Genomic DNA, 17,604 nt, shown 5'->3' on the forward strand with positions numbered 1-17,604 from the left:
CACTTGGTGGACACTCCGGAATCATCTGCCGGACATGCTAGAACCAGCTCTGACACACTGCAGAACCATGTGTCGCACACGCCGGAGGCACCTGCTGACCATGCCTGAGCCACCTGCTCGACTCGCAAGAAACACCTGCCGGACACGCCAAAATCACCTTCCAGGTACGCCAGAACCACTTGGCGGACACTCCGGAATCACCTGTCGGGCATGCCGGAACCACCTCTCAGACTTGCCAGAACCATGTTCCGGACACGCTGGTACCACCTGCGGAGTGTGCCGGAACCACATGATCCACTCCCCAGAACCACCTGCTGGACATGCCAAAATCATCTGCCGGCCACGCCAGAACCACTCGGCAGACACTCCGGAACCAGCTCCAGGACAGACCGGAACCACCTGCCGGACACGCCGGGTCCACCTGCTTGACTCGCCAGAACCACCTGTCGGACACACCAAAATCACCAGCCTGCTACGCCACAACCACTTGTTGGACACTCTGGAATCACCTTCTGGGCATGCTGGAACCACCTCTCAGAGGTGCCACAACCACATGCCGGAGACAGCAGAAGCACCTGCCGAGAATGCCGGAAGTTCCTGTTCCACTCCAGAGAACCACCTGCTGGACACGCCAAAATCCCCTGCCAGGTATGCCAGAACCACTTGATGGACACTCCGGAATCATCTGTGGGCATGCCAGAACCAGCTCTCAGACACACCAGAACCACGTGCCAGGGACGCCGGAAGCACCTGCTGAGCATGGCTGAGCCACCTGCTCGATTCGCAAGAAACACCTGACGGACACGCCAAAATCACCTGCCGGCTACGCCAGAACCACTTGGCGGACACTCCAGAATCACCTGCCGGTCATGCCAGCACAACCTCTCAGAAGTGCCAGAAACACGTGCCAGACAGGCCGGAACAATCTCCCGGACAGACCGGAACCACAGAAATCACTCGCCGGAACAACCTGCTTGACTTACCGGTCCCAGCTGCCGGACACACCAAAATCACCTGCCCGGTACACCAGAACCACTTGGCAGACAAGCCTGAATCACGTGAAGGGCATGCTGACACAACCTCTCAGACGTGACAGAAACTCGTACCGGACACCCCAGAACCACCTGCCAGACAGACTGGAAACAACTGCCGGACACGCCGGAACCACTTGACAGACACTCCGGAATCACCTGCCGGGCATGCCGGAACCACCTCTCAGAGGTGCCACAACTACATGCCGGACACTCTGGAATCACCTGCCGGGCATGCCGGAACCATCTCTCAGACGTGCCACAACCACGTGCCGGAGAGACCGGAAGCACCTGCCGAGCTCGCCGGAACCACCTGCTGGCCATGCCGGAACCACCTGCCTGACAGGCCAAAATCATATGCCGGCTACGCCAAAACCACCTTGTGGACACTCCAGAATCACCTTGCGGGCATGCTGGAACCTGGTCATGGAAAGACTGCAAACACCTGCCGGATCTGCCTGAACCACCTGCCGAGCACGCCGGAACCAACTGCTCGAATCACCAGAGCCACCTGCCGGACACACCAGAAACACCTGCGGGGTATGCCAGAGCCACTTGGACGACTCTCCGGGATCACCTGCCGGGCATGCTGGAACAACCTCTCAGACGTGCCAGAACCATGGGCCTGACATGCCGGAACCAGCTGGCGAGTATGCCAATACCACCTGATCCACTCCCCAGAACCACCTTCTGGACACGCCAAAATCACCTGCCGTCTACGCCAGAACCACTCGGCAGACACTCCGGAACCACCTCCAGGACAGACCGGAACCACCTGCCGGTCATGCCGGGACCACCTGCTCGACTCGCCGGAACCACCTACCTGACACGCCAAAATCACCTGCCGAGTATGCCAGAAGCACTTGGTGGACACTCCGGAATCATCTGCCGGACATGGTAGAACCAGCTCTGAGACACCGCAGAACCACGTGTCGCACACGCCGGAGGCACCTGCTGAGCATGCCTGAGCCACCTGCTCGACTCGCAAGAAACACCTGCCGGACACGTCAAAATCACCTTCCGGGTACGCCAGAACCACTTGGCGGACACTCCGGAATCACCTGTCGGGCATGCCGGAACCACCTCTCAGACTTGCCAGAACCATGTTCCGGACACGCTGGTACCACCTGCCGAGTATGCCGGAACCACATGATCCACTCCCCAGAACCACCTGCTGGATATGCCAAAATCATCTGCTGGCCACGCCAGAACCACTCGGCAGACACTCCGGAACCAGCTCCAGGACAGACCGGAACCACCTGCCGGACACGCCGGGTCCACCTGCTTGACTCGCCAGAACCACCTGTCGGACACACCAAAATCACCAGCCTGCTACGCCACAACCACTTGTTGGACACTCTGGAATCACCTTCTGGGCATGCTGGAACCACCTCTCAGAGGTGCCACAACCACATGCCGGAGACAGCAGAAGCACCTGCCGAGAATGCCGGAAGTTCCTGTTCCACTCCAGAGAACCACCTGCTGGACACGCCAAAATCCCCTGCCAGGTATGCCAGAACCACTTGATGGACACTCCAGAATCACCTGCCGGTCATGCCAGCACAACCTCTCAGAAGTGCCAGAAACACGTGCCGGACAGGCCGGAACAATCTCCCGGACAGACCGGAACCACAGAAATCACTCGCCGGAACAACCTGCTTGACTTACCGGTCCCAGGTGCCGGACACAGCAAAATCACCTGCCCGGTACACCAGAACCACTTGGCAGACAAGCCGGAATCACGTGAAGGGCATGCCGACACAACCGCTCAGACGTGCCAGAATCGCGTGACGGACACCCCAGAACCACCTGCCGGACAGACCGGAACACCTGCCGGACACAGCAAAATCACCAGCCGGCTACGCCACAACCACTTGTCGGACACTCCGGAATCACCTGCCGAGTATGCTTGAACCACCTCTCAGAGGTGCCACAACCACATGCCGGAGATGGCGGAAGCACCTGCCGAGAATGCCGGAAGTTCCTGATCCACTTCACAGAACCAGCTGCCGGACACGCCAAAATCAACCGCCGGCTACGCCAGAACCACTTGGCGGACACTCCAGAATCACCTGCCGGGCATGCCAGCACAACATCTCAGAAGTGCCAGAAGCACGTTCCGGACAGGACGGAACCATCTCCTGGACAGACCGGAACCACAGGAAACACTCGCCGGAACCACCTGCTTGCATCACCGGTCCCACCTGCCGGACATGCCAACATCAACTGCCCGCTACACCAGAACCACGTGGCGGACGAACTGGAAACACGTGAAGGGCATGCCGACACAACCTCTCAGACGTGCCAGAACCTCGTGCTGGACACCCCAAAACCACATGCTGGACACACCGGAACCAGCTGCCAGACATGCCGGAACGACCAGCGCGAGTCACCGGAACCACCACTGGACATGCAAAATCACATGCCTGCTACGCCAGAACCACTTGGCGAACACTCTGGAATCACCTGCCAGGTTTGCTGGAACCACCTGCCGGTCATGCCAAAATCACCTGGCAGCTACGCCAGAACCACTTGGCGGACACTCCAGAATCACCTGCCGGGCATGCCAGCACAACCTCTCAGAAGTGGCAGAAGCAGGTGCCGGACAGGCCAGAACCAACTCCCAGACAGACCTGAACCACAGGAAACACTCGCCGGAACCACCTGCTTGACTCACCGGTCCCACCTGCTGGACATGCCAAAATCACCTGCTGGCCACGCCAGAACCACTCGGCAGACACTCTGGAACCACCTCCAGGACACACCGGAACCACCTGCCTGACACGCCGGGACCACCAGCTTGACACGCCAGAACCACGTCCCGGACACTCCAAAATCACCAGCCAGCTATGCCACAACCACTTGTGGGACACTCCAGAATCACCAGCCGGGCATGCTGGAACCACCTCTCAGAGGTGCAACAAGCAAATACCGGAGACGGCGGAAGCACCTGCCGAGAATCCCGGAAGTTCCTGATCCACTCCACGGAACCACCTGCCGGACAAGCCAAAATCACCTGCCGGCTACGCCAGAACCACTTGGTGAACAAGCCTGAATCACGTGAAGGGCATGCTGACACAACCTCTCAGACGTGACAGAAACTCGTACCGGACACCCCAGAACCACCTGCCGGACAGACTGGAAACAACTGCCGGACACGCCGGAACCACTCGACAGACACTCCGGAAGCACCTGCCGGGCATGCCGGAACCACCTCTCAGAGGTGCCAGAACCACATGCTGGAGACTCCGGAATCACCTGCCGGGCATGCCGGAACCATCTCTCAGTCGTGCCACAACTACGTGCCGGAGAGACCGGAAGCACCTGCCGAGCTCGCCGGAACCACCTGCTGGCCATGCCGGAACCACCTGCCTGACAGGTCAAAATCATATGCCGGCTACGCCAAAACCACCTGGTGGACACTCCAGAATCACCTTGCGGGCATGCCGGAACCTCGTCATGGACTGACTGCAAACACCTGCCGGACCTGCCTGAACCACCTGCCGAGCACGCCGGAACCAACTGCTCGAATCACCAGAGCCACCTGCCGGACACACCAGAAACACCTGTGGGGTACGCCAGAGCCACTTGGACGACTCTCCGGGATCACCTGCCGGGCATGCCGGAACCACCTCTCAGACGTGCCAGAACCATGGGCCGGACATGCCGGAACCAGCTGGCGAGTATGCCAATACCACCTGATCCACTCCCCAGAACCACCTACTGGACACGCCAAAATCACCTGCCGGCTACGCCAGAACCACTCGGCAGACACTCCGGAACCTCCTCCAGGACAGACCGGAACCACCTGCCGGACACGCCGGGACCACTTGCTCGACTCGCCAAACCACCTGCCGGACAGGCCAAAATCACCAGCCTGCTACGCCACAACCACTTGTCGGACACTCCGGAATCACCTGCCGGGCATGCTGGAACCACATCTCAGAGGTGCCACAACCACATGCCGGAGACGGCGGAAGCACCTGCCGAGCATGCCGTAAGTTCCTGATCCACTCCACAGAACCAGCTGCCGGACACGCCAAAATCATCTGCCGGCTGCGCCAGAACCACTTGACGGCCATTCCAGAATCACCTGCCGGGCAGGCCAGCACAAACTCTCAGAAGTGCCAGAAGCATGTGCCGGACACGCCGGAACCATCTCCCGGACAGACCGGAAACACAGGAAACACTCGCCGGAACCACCTGCTTGACTCACCGGTCCCACCTGCCGGACACAGCATTATCACCTGCGCGCTACACCAGAACCACTTGGCAGACACTCCGGAATCACCTGTAGGGCATGCCGGAACCACCTTCCAGACGTACCAGAACCACGTGACGGACACGCTGGAACCATGTCCTGGACAGAGTGGAACCACCTGCCTTTCACATCTGGACCACCTACCGAGCATGCCGGAACCACCTGCTCGACTCGCAGGACACACCTGCTGGACACAGCAAAATGAACTGCCGGCTACACCAGAACCACTTACCGGACACTCCGGAATCACCAGCCGGGCATGCCAGAACCACCTCTCAGACATGCCAGAAGTACGTCCCGGACATCTAGGAACGACCTACAGGATAGAATGGAACCACCTGCCAGACACTCTGGAACCACCTGCCGAACACGCTGGAGCCACCAGCTCGACTCGCCGGAACCACCTGAGGTACAGGCCAAAATCACCTGCCGGCTACGCCAGAACAACCTGGGGTACAGTCCACAAGCACCTGCCAGCCATGCCGGAACCACCTCTCACACGTACCAGAACCACGTGCCGGACAAGCTGGAAACACGTACTGGACAGACTGGAACCACCTGTCAGACACTCTGGAGCCATCTGCCGAACACACCGGAGCCACCTGCTCGACCCCCCCAGAACCACCTGCCGTACAGGACAAGGTCCACTGCCGGCTGTGCCAGAACCACCTGGGGGACAGTCCGGAATCACCTGCCAGCCATGCCGGAACCACCTCTCAGACGTACCAGAACCACGGGTGGGACAAGCTGGAAAAACGTACTGGACAGACTGGAACCACCTGCCGGCCACGCCTGAACCAGCTGCTGAGCATGCCGCACCCACCTCCCGGAAATGCCAAAATCACCTGCCGGCTATGCCTGAACCACTTGGAGGACTCTCCGGGATGACCTGCCTGGCATGCTGGAACCAACTCTCAGATGTGCCAGAACCACGTGGCGGACAGTCCGGAATCACCTGTTGGGCATGCGCAACCACCTCTGAGACGTACCAGAACCACGTGCCATACACGCAGGAACCACCTACCGGACAGACCGGAACCACCTGCCGGACACACCAGAACCACCTGCCGAGCATGCCAGAGCCACCTGCTCCACTCGCCGGAACCACCTGCCAGACACACCAAAAGCACCTGCAGGACACACCAAAATCACCTGCCGGATACGCCAGAACCACTTGCTGGACACTCCGGAATCACCTGTCGGGCATGCCGGAACCACCTCTCAGACTTGCCAGAACCACGTGCTGGACACGCCAGAATCACCTGCAGGGCATGCCGGAACGACCTCTCAGATGTCCCAGAACCACATGCCGCAGCTTCTGGAATCACCTGCTGGGCATGCCGGAACCACCACTCAGACATGCCAGAAACACATGTAGGACACTCCGGTATCACCAGCCGGGCATGCCGGAACCACCTCTCAGACGTGCCAGAACCACGTGCTGGACATGCCGGAAACGCCTCTGGGACAACCAGAACCACCTGCAGGACCCACCTGAACCACCTGCCGAGCACGCTGGAACCACCTACTGGAGTCACCGGAGCCACATGCCGGACACGGCAAAATCACCTGCCGTCTACACCAGAACCACTTGCCGGACACTCTGGAATCACCTGCCGGGCATGATAGAACCACCTCTCATACGTGCCGGAACCACGTGCCTGACATGCCGGAACCACCTCCCGGAAAGACCAGAGCCATCTGCCGGACCTGCCTGAACCAACTGCCGAGCACGCCGGAACCAAATGCTGGACACGCCAAAATCACCTGACGGCTACGCCAGACCCACTTGGAGGACTCTCTGGGATTATCTGCCTGGCATGCCGGAACCACCTCTCAGAAGTGCCAGAACTACGTGGTGGACACTCCAGAATCACCTGCGGGCATGCCAGCACAACGTCTCAGACGTGCCAGAAGCATCTGCCAGACATGCCGGAACGACTGCCAGGACACACCGGAACCAACCGCCAAACTCGCTGGAACCACCTGCTTGACTCGCCGGACCCACCTGCTTGACACGCCAAAATCACCAGCCAGCTACGCCAGAACCACTTGGCGGACAAGCCGGAATCACGTGCCGGGCATGCCGGCACAACCTATCATACGTACCAGAACCACATGCTGGACACGCTGGAACCACGTACTGGAGAGACTGGAACCACCTGTCGCCCACACGTGAACCACCTACCGAGCACACCGGAACCACCTGCACCACTCACAGGAGCCACCTGACGGACACGCCAAAATCACATGCCGCCTATGCAAGAACCACTTGCCGGACACTCTGGAATCTCCTGCCATGCATGGCGGAACCACCTCTCAGACGTGCCAGAACCACATGCCAGAGACGCCAGAAGCACCTGCCGAGCACGCCGGAACCACCTGATCCACTCCCCAGAACCACCTGCAGGACATGCCAAAATCACCTGTTTGCTATGGCAGAAGCACTTGGCGGACAGTCTGGAATCATCTGCCGGGCACGCGGGTACCACCTCTCAGACGTACCAGAACCAGGTGCCAGACATGCTGGAACCACGTCCTGGATAGACTGAAGCCACCTGCCGGACACGCCTGAACCACCTGCCGAGCATGCCGGAACCACCTGCTCAACTTGCAGGACCCACCTGCCGGACACACCAAAGTAAACTGCTGGCTACACCATAACCACTTGCCGGACACTCCGGAATCACCTGCCGGGCATGCCAGAACCACCTCTCAGACGTGCAAGAACCACATGCCTGGGACGCCGGAAGCACCTGCCGAGCATGCCGGAGCCACCTGCTCGACTCGCCAGAACCACCTACCGAACACACCAAAAACACCTGCCAACTACGCCAGAATCCTATGGCGGACAGTCCGGAATCACCTGCCGGGCATGCCAGAGCCAACTCTCAGACGTGCCAGAACCATGTGCCAGACAAGCCGGAACCACCTACTGGACAGAACCGAACCACCTCTCAGACACGCCAGAACCACCTGTCGAGCATGATGGAACCACTGGCCGGATATGCCAGAATCACCTGCGGGCTATGCCAGAACCCCTTGGAGGACTCTTGGATGACCTGCCAAGCATGCTGGAACCACCTCTCAGACGTGCCAGAACCACGTGGCAGACAGTCCGGAATCACCTGTTGGGCATGCGCAACCACCTCTTAGACGTACCAGAACCACGTGCCGTACACGCCGGAACCACCTACCCGACAGACCGGAACCACATGCCAAACACGCTGGAACCACCTGCTGGACATGCCAAAATCACCTGCCGGCTACACCAGAACCACTTGGTGGACAATTCAGAATCACCTGACGGTCATGCCGGAACCAACTCTCAGAGGTGCCAGAACCACGTGCCGTACACGCCGGAACCACCTACCGGACAGACCAGCACCACCTGCCAGCCTCCCTGGAAGCACCTGCCGGACATGCCAAAATCAACTACCGGATACGTCAGAACCACTTTGCGTACAAGCTGGAATAATGTTCAGGGCATGACGGCACATCTTCTCAGACGTGCCAGAAGCACGTGCTGGACACACGGGAACCACCTCCAGGACAGTCCGGAACCACCTGCCGGACACGCCAGGACCACCTGCTTGACTCGCCAGAACCACCTGCCGGACACGCCAAAATCACATGCTGGGGACGCCAGAAACACTTGGCGGACACTCCGGAATCACCTGCCACACATGCCGGAACCACCTCTCAGACGTGCCAGAAGCACATGCCGGACACGCTGGAAACACCTACCAGACAGACCAGAACCACCTGCCAGACATGCTGGAACCACCTGCCGAGCACGCCGGAGCCACCTGCTCGACTCACCGGAACCACCTGCCGGCCACGACAAAATTAACAGCTGGCTATGCGAGAACCACCTGGTGGACAGTTTGGAATCACCTGCCGGGCATGCTGGAACCACTTCTCAGACGTCCTAGAAGCACATGCCAGAGACGCCACAACCACCTCCCGAACAGCCTGGAACCAACTGCTGGACCTGCCTGCCTGAACCAACTGCCGAGCACACTGGAACCACCTGCTGGACACGCCAAAATATCCTGCCGGCTACGCCAGAACCACTTGGAGGACTCTCCGGGATGACCTGCCGGGCATGCTGGAACCACCTCTCATACATGCCAGAACCACGTGGTGGACAGTCCAGAATCACCAGTTGGGCATGTGCAACCACCTGAGAGACGTACCAGAACCATGTGCCATACACGCCGGAACCACCTACCAGACAGACCGGAACCACCTGCCGGACATGCCGGAACCACCTGTCGAGCATGCCGGAGCCACCTGCTCGACTCGCCGGAACCACCTGCCGGACACGCCAAAATCACCTGCTGGACATGCCAAAATCAACTGCCGGCTACGCCAGAACCACTTGCCGGACACTCCAGAATCACCTGTCGGGCATGCCGGAACCACCTCTCAGATGTGTCAGAAACACGTGCCAGAGATGCCAGAAGCACCTGCTGAGCTCGCCGGAACCACATGCCGGACATGCCAGAACCACCTGTCAGACGTGCTGGAACCACGTGCCGGACACGCCAGAACCACCTCCCGGACAGACTGGAACCACCTACCGGACCTGCCTGAACTACCTGCCGAGCATGCCGGAACCACGTGCCGGACATGCCAAAATCAAGTGCGGGCTAGGCCAGAAACACTTGGAGGACCCTCCGGGATCACCAGCTGGGCATGCCGGTACCACCTCTCAGATGTGCCAGAACCACGTGGCGGACAGTCCGGTATCACCTGCTGGGCATGCCGGTACCACCTCTCAGACGTGCCAGAAACACATTCTGGACATGCCGGAACCACCTCCAGTACAGACCAGAACCACCTGCCGGACCCACCTGCACCACCTGCTGAGCACGCTGAAACCACCTGCTCGAGTCGCCGGAACCACATGCCGGACACGCCAAAATCACCTGCTGGCTACGCCAGAACCACGTGGCGGATACTCCAGAATCACCTGCAGGGCATGCTGGAACCAAATCACAGACGTGCCAGAACCATGTGCCGGACACACAGGAACCACCTGCCAAGTAGGCCGGAAACACCAGATCCACTCCCCAGAACCACCTGCTGGACACGCCAAAATCACCTGCCGGCAATGCCAGAACCACTTGCTGGACACTCCGGAATCACCTGTCGGGCATACAGGAACCACCTCTCAGACGTGCCACAACCATGTGCCAGAGACACTGGATGCGCCTGTCGAGCACGCCGGAGCCTCCTGCTCGACTCGCCGGAACCACCTCCCGGAGATGCCAAAATCACCTGCCGGCTAGGCCAGAACCACGTGGCCGACTCTATGGAATCACCCGCAGGGCATGCCGGAACCACGTCTCAGACTTGCCGAAAGCACGTACTGGACACGCCGGAACCACCTACTGGACAGACCGGAACCACCTGCCGGACCCGCGTGAACCACCTGCTGAGCACGCCGGAACAAACTGTTCGACTCGCTGGAGCCACCTGCTGGACCCGCCAAAAACACCAGCTGGCTATGCCAGAACCACTAGCCAGACACTGCGGAATCACCTGTAGGGCATGCCGGAACCAGCTCTCAAATGCGCCAGAACCACATGCCGCAGACTCCGGAATCACCTGCCGGGCATGCCGGAACCACCTCTCAGACGTGCCACAACCACATGGCGATCAGTCCGGAATCAGTTTGGGCATGCGGGAACCACCTCTCAGACGTAACAGAACCACTTGTGGCACACGCCGGAACCCAATACCGGACAGACCGGAACCACCTGCCGGACACGCCGGAACCACCTGCCTGACACGCCAAAATCACGTGCCGGCTACGCCAAAATCACTTGGTGGACACTCCAGAATCACCTTCCGGGCATGCCGGAACCACATCATGGACAGACTGCAAACACCTGCCGGACCTGCCAGAACCACCTCCCGAGCATGCCGGAACCACCTGCTCGACTTGCCAGAACCAGCTGCCGGACTCACCAAAAACACCTGCGGGCTATGCCAGAACCACTTGGAGGACTGTCTGTGATCACCTGCTGGGCATGCCGGAACCACCTCTCAGACGTGCCACAACCATGTGCCGGACACGCCGGAACCACCTGCCGAGTATGCCGGAACCACCTGATCCACTCCCCAGAACCACCTGCTGGACACGCCAAAATCACCAGCCGGCTATGCCAGAATCACTTGCCGGACACTCTGGAATCACCTGCAGGGCATGCCGGAACCACCTATCAGATGTGCCAGAACCACATGCTGGAGACTCCGGAATCACCTGCCGGGCATGCCGCAACCACCTCTCAGACGTGCCAGCACCACATGCCAGACACGCGGGAACCACCTACCGGACAGAAGGGAACCACCTGCTGGACACGCCGGAACCAACCGGCCGAGCACACCAGAGCCAGCTGCTCGACTAGCCGGAAACACCTGCCGGACGCGCCAAGTTCAAATGCCGGCTATGCCAGAGCCACTGTGCGGACTCTCTGTAATCACCTGCCGGGCATGCCGGAACCGGCTCTCAGACGTGCCGGAACGATGTGCCAGACACGCCGGAACAACCTCCCGGAAAGAGTGGAACCACCTGCCAGACCTGCCTGAACCAACTGCCGAGCACGCCGGAACCACATGTTCAACTTGCTGGAAACACATGCCGGACATGGCAAAATCACCTGCCGGCTACACCAGAACCACTTGGCGGACACTCCAGAATCACCTGCCGCGCATGCCAGCACAACCTCTCAGAAGTGCCAGAAGCACGTGCCGGACAGGCCGGGACCATCTCCCGGACAGACTGGAACCACAGGAAACACTCGCCAGAACCACCTGCTTGACTCACTGGTCCCAGCTGCCGGACACGCCATAATCACCTGCCCGCTACACCAGAACCACTTGGTGGACAAGCCGGAATCATGTGAAGGGATGCCAGCACAACCTCTCAGACGTGCCAGAACCTCGTGCTGGACACCCCAGAACCACCTGCCGGACAGACCGGAAGCACCTGCTGGACACGCCAGAACAACCGCCAGACATGCAAAATCACCTGTCGGGTACGCCAGAACCACTGGGCGAACATTCCGGAATCACCTGCCGGGCATGCCGGAACCACCTCTCAGACATGCCAGAACCACATGCCAATGACACCGGAAGCACCTGCCTAGCGCGCCGGAACCACCTGCTCGACTCACCAGAACCACCTGCCGGACACGCCAAAATCACCTGCCGGCTACGCCACAACCAGTTGGTGAACACTTCAGAATCACCTGCCGGCTTGCTGATACCACCTGCCAGTAACGCCAAAATCACCTGCCGGCTACGCCACAACCAGTTGGTGAACACTTCAGAATCACCTGCCGGCTTGCTGATACCACCTGCCAGTAACGCCAAAATCACCTGCCGGCTATGCCAGAACCACTTGGCGGACACTCCGGAATCACCTGCCGGGCATGCCTGAAGCACCTCTCAGACGAGCCAGCCCCACGAGCCAGACACACGGGAACCACCTACCAGACTGAAGGGAACCACCTGCCGAGCACGCCAGAGCCAAGTGCTCGACTCGCCGGAACCACCTGCCGGAGATGCCAAAATCACCTGCCGGACACGCCAGAACCACTTGCCGGACACTCCGGAATCACCTGTCGGGCATGCCGGAACGTCCTCTCAGAGGTGCCAGAAACACATGCCGGAGACACCAGAAACACCTGCCAGGCATGCCAGAGCCACCTCTCAGATGTGCGGGAACCACGTGGCGGACAATGCGGAATCACCTGCCGGGCATGCCGGAACCACATCTCAGACGTCCTAGAAGGACGTGCCGGAGACACCGGAAGCACCTGCTGAGCACGCCACAACCACCTCCCAGACAGACAGGAACCACCTTCTGGACACAGCTGAACCACCAGCCCAGCTACCTGAATCACCTGCTCGAATCAACAGAAACACCTGCTGGACATGCCAAAATCACCTGCCAGCTATGCTACAACCACGTGGCGGACAGTCCGGGATCAAGTGCTGGGCATGCCGGAACCACCTCTCAGACGTGCCAGAACCATGTGCCGGACACTCTGGAACCACCTGCTGAGTATGCCGGAACCACCTGATCCACTCACCAGAACCACCTGCTGTACATGACAAAATCACCTGCCGGCTATGCCAGAACCACTCGGCAGACACTCCGGAATCACCTGCCGCACATGCCGGAACCACCTCTCAGACATGCCAGAACCACGTGCCGGACATTCCGGAACCACCTAGCTGACACACCTGAACCACGTGCCGAGCATGCAGGAACCACCTGCTCGACTCGCAGGACCCAGGTGACGGACACGCCAAAATCTCCTACCGGCTACACCAGAACCACTTGGCGGAACTCCGGAATCACCTGCCAGGCATGTTGGAACCACATCTAAGACATGCCATGACCATGTGCCAGACACGCAGGAACCAACTCCCACACAGACCGGAACCACCTGCCGAGCACTCTGTAACCACCTACTCGACTCGCCGGAACCACATGACGGACACGCCAAGATCACATGCTGGCATGCCAGAACGACATGGCAGACATTACGGAATCACTTGGGGGGCATGCCAGAACCTCCTCTCAAACATGCCACAACCACATGCCAGAGATGCCGGAAGCACATGCCGAGCACGCCGGAACCACCTGCTCAACTCACCGTAACCACAGCCAGACACGCAAGGTCACCTGCCCATCATGCCGGAAGCACCTGTCTGCCCAAAGGACCCACCGGCCAGCCACGTCAAAATCACCTGCCGGCTATGCCAGAGCCACTTGCCAGACACTCCGGAATCACCTGTAGGACATGCCGGAACCACCTCTCAGATGTGCCAGAAACACCTGCTGGAGTCGCCGGAAGCACCTGCGAAGCACGCCGGAACCACCTGCTCGACTCAAAGGAACAACCTGCCGGACACGCCAAAATCACCTGCCAGCTATGCCAGAACCACTTGGTGGACACGCCGGAATCACCTGCCAGGCAAGCTGGACCCACCTCTCAGACGTACCAGAACCACGTGCCGGACACGCCAGAACAACATCATGTATAGTCTGGAACCACCTGCCGGACACAACTGAACCATCTGCTGAGCACGCTGGAACCACCTGCTCGACTCACCGGAACCACCTGCGGGACACACCAAAATCACGTGCCAGCTACGCCAGAACCACTCGGCAGACACTCCGGAATCACCTGCCGGGTGTGTCAGAACATCTAAGACGTGCCAGAACCATGTGCCAGACACGCAGGAACCACCTGCCAGACAGACCGGAACCAACTGCTGAGCATGCCATAACCACCTGCCGGATACGCCTGAACCACCTCCTCGAATATCCGGAACCACCTGCAGGACACACCAAAATCACCTGCCGGCTACGGCAGAAACACTTGGCGGACTCTCCGTAATCACCTGCCAGGCATGCCGGAACCAACTCTCAGACGTGCCAGAACCAGGTGCCGGACATGCCGGAAAGACGTGCTGAGTATGCCGCAACCACCTGATCCACTCCCCAAAACCACCTGCCGTACACGCCAAAATCACCTACCGGCTATGCCAGAACCACTCGGCAGACACTCTGGAATCACCTGCCGGCCATGCCGGAACCACCTCTCAGACATGCCAGAACTACGTGCCGGACACGCCGGAACCACCTACCGGACACAATGGAACCACCTGCCGGACACGCCTGAACCACCTGCCGAGCATGCAGGAACCACCTGCTCGACTCGCAGGACCCACCTGCCAGACACGCCAAAATCACCTGCCGGCTATGCCAGAACCACTTGCTGGACTTTCCAGAATCACCTGCCGTGAATGCCGGAACCATGTCTCAAATGTGCCAAAATCAAGTGCCAGAGATGCCAGAAGCACCTGCCGAGCTAGGCGGAAGCACCTGCTCAATCGTCAGAACCACCTGTAGGACACGCCAAAATCACCTGCCGGCTACGCCAGAACCACTTGGTGGACAATCCGGAATCACCTGCCGGACATGCCAGAACCACCTGTCAGATGTGCCACAACCACGTGCTGGACACGCCGGAACCACCTCCCGGGCAGACCAGAACCACCTACTGGACCTGCCTGAACCACCTGCTGGACACACCAAAATCACCTGCGGGCTAGGCCAGAACCACTTGGAGGACTCTCTGGGATCACCTGCCGGGCATGCCGGTACCACCTCTCAGATGTGCCAGAACCACGTGGCGGACAGTCCGGAATCACCTGCTTGGCATGCGGGAACCACCTCTCAGACGTACCAGAACCACGTGCGGCACACGCTGGAACCCACTACCGGGCAGACCGGAACCACCTGCCGGACACGCCAGAATCACCTGACGAGAACGCCGGAACCACCTGAACTGCTCCCCAGAAACACCTGCCAGACACGTCAAAATCACCTGCTGGACACGCCAAAATCACCTGCCAGACATGCCGAAATCACCTGCTGGCTATGCCAGAACCACTTGCCGGACACTCCGGAATCACCTGTCGGGCATGTCGGAACAACCTCTCAGACGTGCCGGAAGCACGTGCCGGACTTGTGGGAACCACGTCCTGGACCGACCGGAACCACCTGCCGGACACGCCTGAACCACCTGCTGAGCACACAGGAACCACCTGCTGATCTCACAGGGCCCACTTACCGGAGATGCCAAAATCACATGCCAGCTGTGCCAGAACCACTTGTAGGACACTCTGGAATCAACTGTCAGGCATGCCGGAACCACATCACAGACGTGCCACAACCACGTGCCAGATACTCCGGAAGCACCTGCTGAGCTCACCGGGACCACCTTGTCGACTCGCTGGAAACATGTGCCGGACACGCCAAAATCACCTGCCAGCTATGCCAGAACCACATGGCGTACAGTCCGGAATCACCTGCTGGGCATGCCGGAACCACCTCTCAGACGTACCAGAACCATGTGCCGGACACACCAGAACCACGTCCTGAATAGACTGGAACCACGTGCAGGACACGCCTGAACCACCTGCCGAGCACGCCGGAACCACCTGCTCAACTCCCAGGACCCACCTGCCGGACACGCCAAAATCACCTGCCTGCTGCCAGAACCACTTGCTGGACATTCTGGAATCACCTGCTGAGCACGCCGGAACGACCTCTCAGACGTGCGAGAACCACGTGCCGGAGATGTCAGAAGCACCTGATGAGCTCGCCGAAACCACCAGCTCGACTTACCGGAACCACCTGCCAGGTACGCCAAAATCACCTGCCGTCTACACCATAACCACTTGGTGAACAATCCGCAATCACCTGCCAGTCATGCCGGAACCACCTCTCAGAGGTGCCAGAACCACATGCCGGACACGACGGAAGCACGTCCCGGACAGACCAGAAACTCCTGCCAGACTCTCTGGAACCACCTGCCGGACACACCAAAATCACCTTCTGGCTACGTCAGAACCACTTGCCGTACAAGCCAGAATAACGTTCCAGGCATGCCGGCACAACCTCTCAGACGTGCCAGAAGCACATGCCGGACACGCCGGAACCACCTCCCATACAGACCACAACCACCTGCCAGACTTGTCATGACCACCTGCTTGACTCACCGGACCCACCTGCCAGACACACCAAAATCAGCTGCCGGCTACGCCAGAACCACTTGTCGGAAGCTCCGGAATCACCTGCTGGGCATGCTGGAACCACCTCTCATATGTGCCAGAACCGCATGCCGGAGACGCCGGAAGCACCTGTCGAGATTGCCGGAAGTACCTGATCCACTCCACAGAACCATCTGCCGAACACACAAAAATCACCTGCTGGCTACGCCAGAACCACTTAGAGAAATCTCCGGGATCACCTGCCGGGCATGCTGGAATCACCTCTCAGACGTGCCAGAACCACCTGCCGAGCACGCCGGAACCACTTGATCGACTTGCCAGAACCACCTGCCGGAAACGCCAAAATCACCTGCTGGCTACACCAGAACCACTTGAGAAGTCTCCGGGATAACCTGCCGGGCATGCTGGAATCACCTCTCAGACGTGCCAGAACCATGTGCCGCACACGCCGGAACCACCACCTGGACAGACTGGAACCACCTGTCGGACCCACCTGAACCACATGCCGAGCACCCCGGAACCACCTGCTCGACTCGCCGGGACCACCTGTCTGACATGCCAAAATCACCAGCTGGCAACGCCAGAACCACTTGGAGGACTCTCCGGGATCACCTGCCCGACATGCCAGAACCACCTCTCAGACATGCCAGAACCATGTGCTGGACACGCAGGAACCACCTGCTGAGTATGCCAGAACCACATGAT

Source organism: Equus przewalskii, chromosome 29 (genome assembly GCF_037783145.1).
Source record: "Equus przewalskii isolate Varuska chromosome 29, EquPr2, whole genome shotgun sequence".
Classification (NCBI taxonomy): domain Eukaryota; kingdom Metazoa; phylum Chordata; class Mammalia; order Perissodactyla; family Equidae; genus Equus; species Equus przewalskii.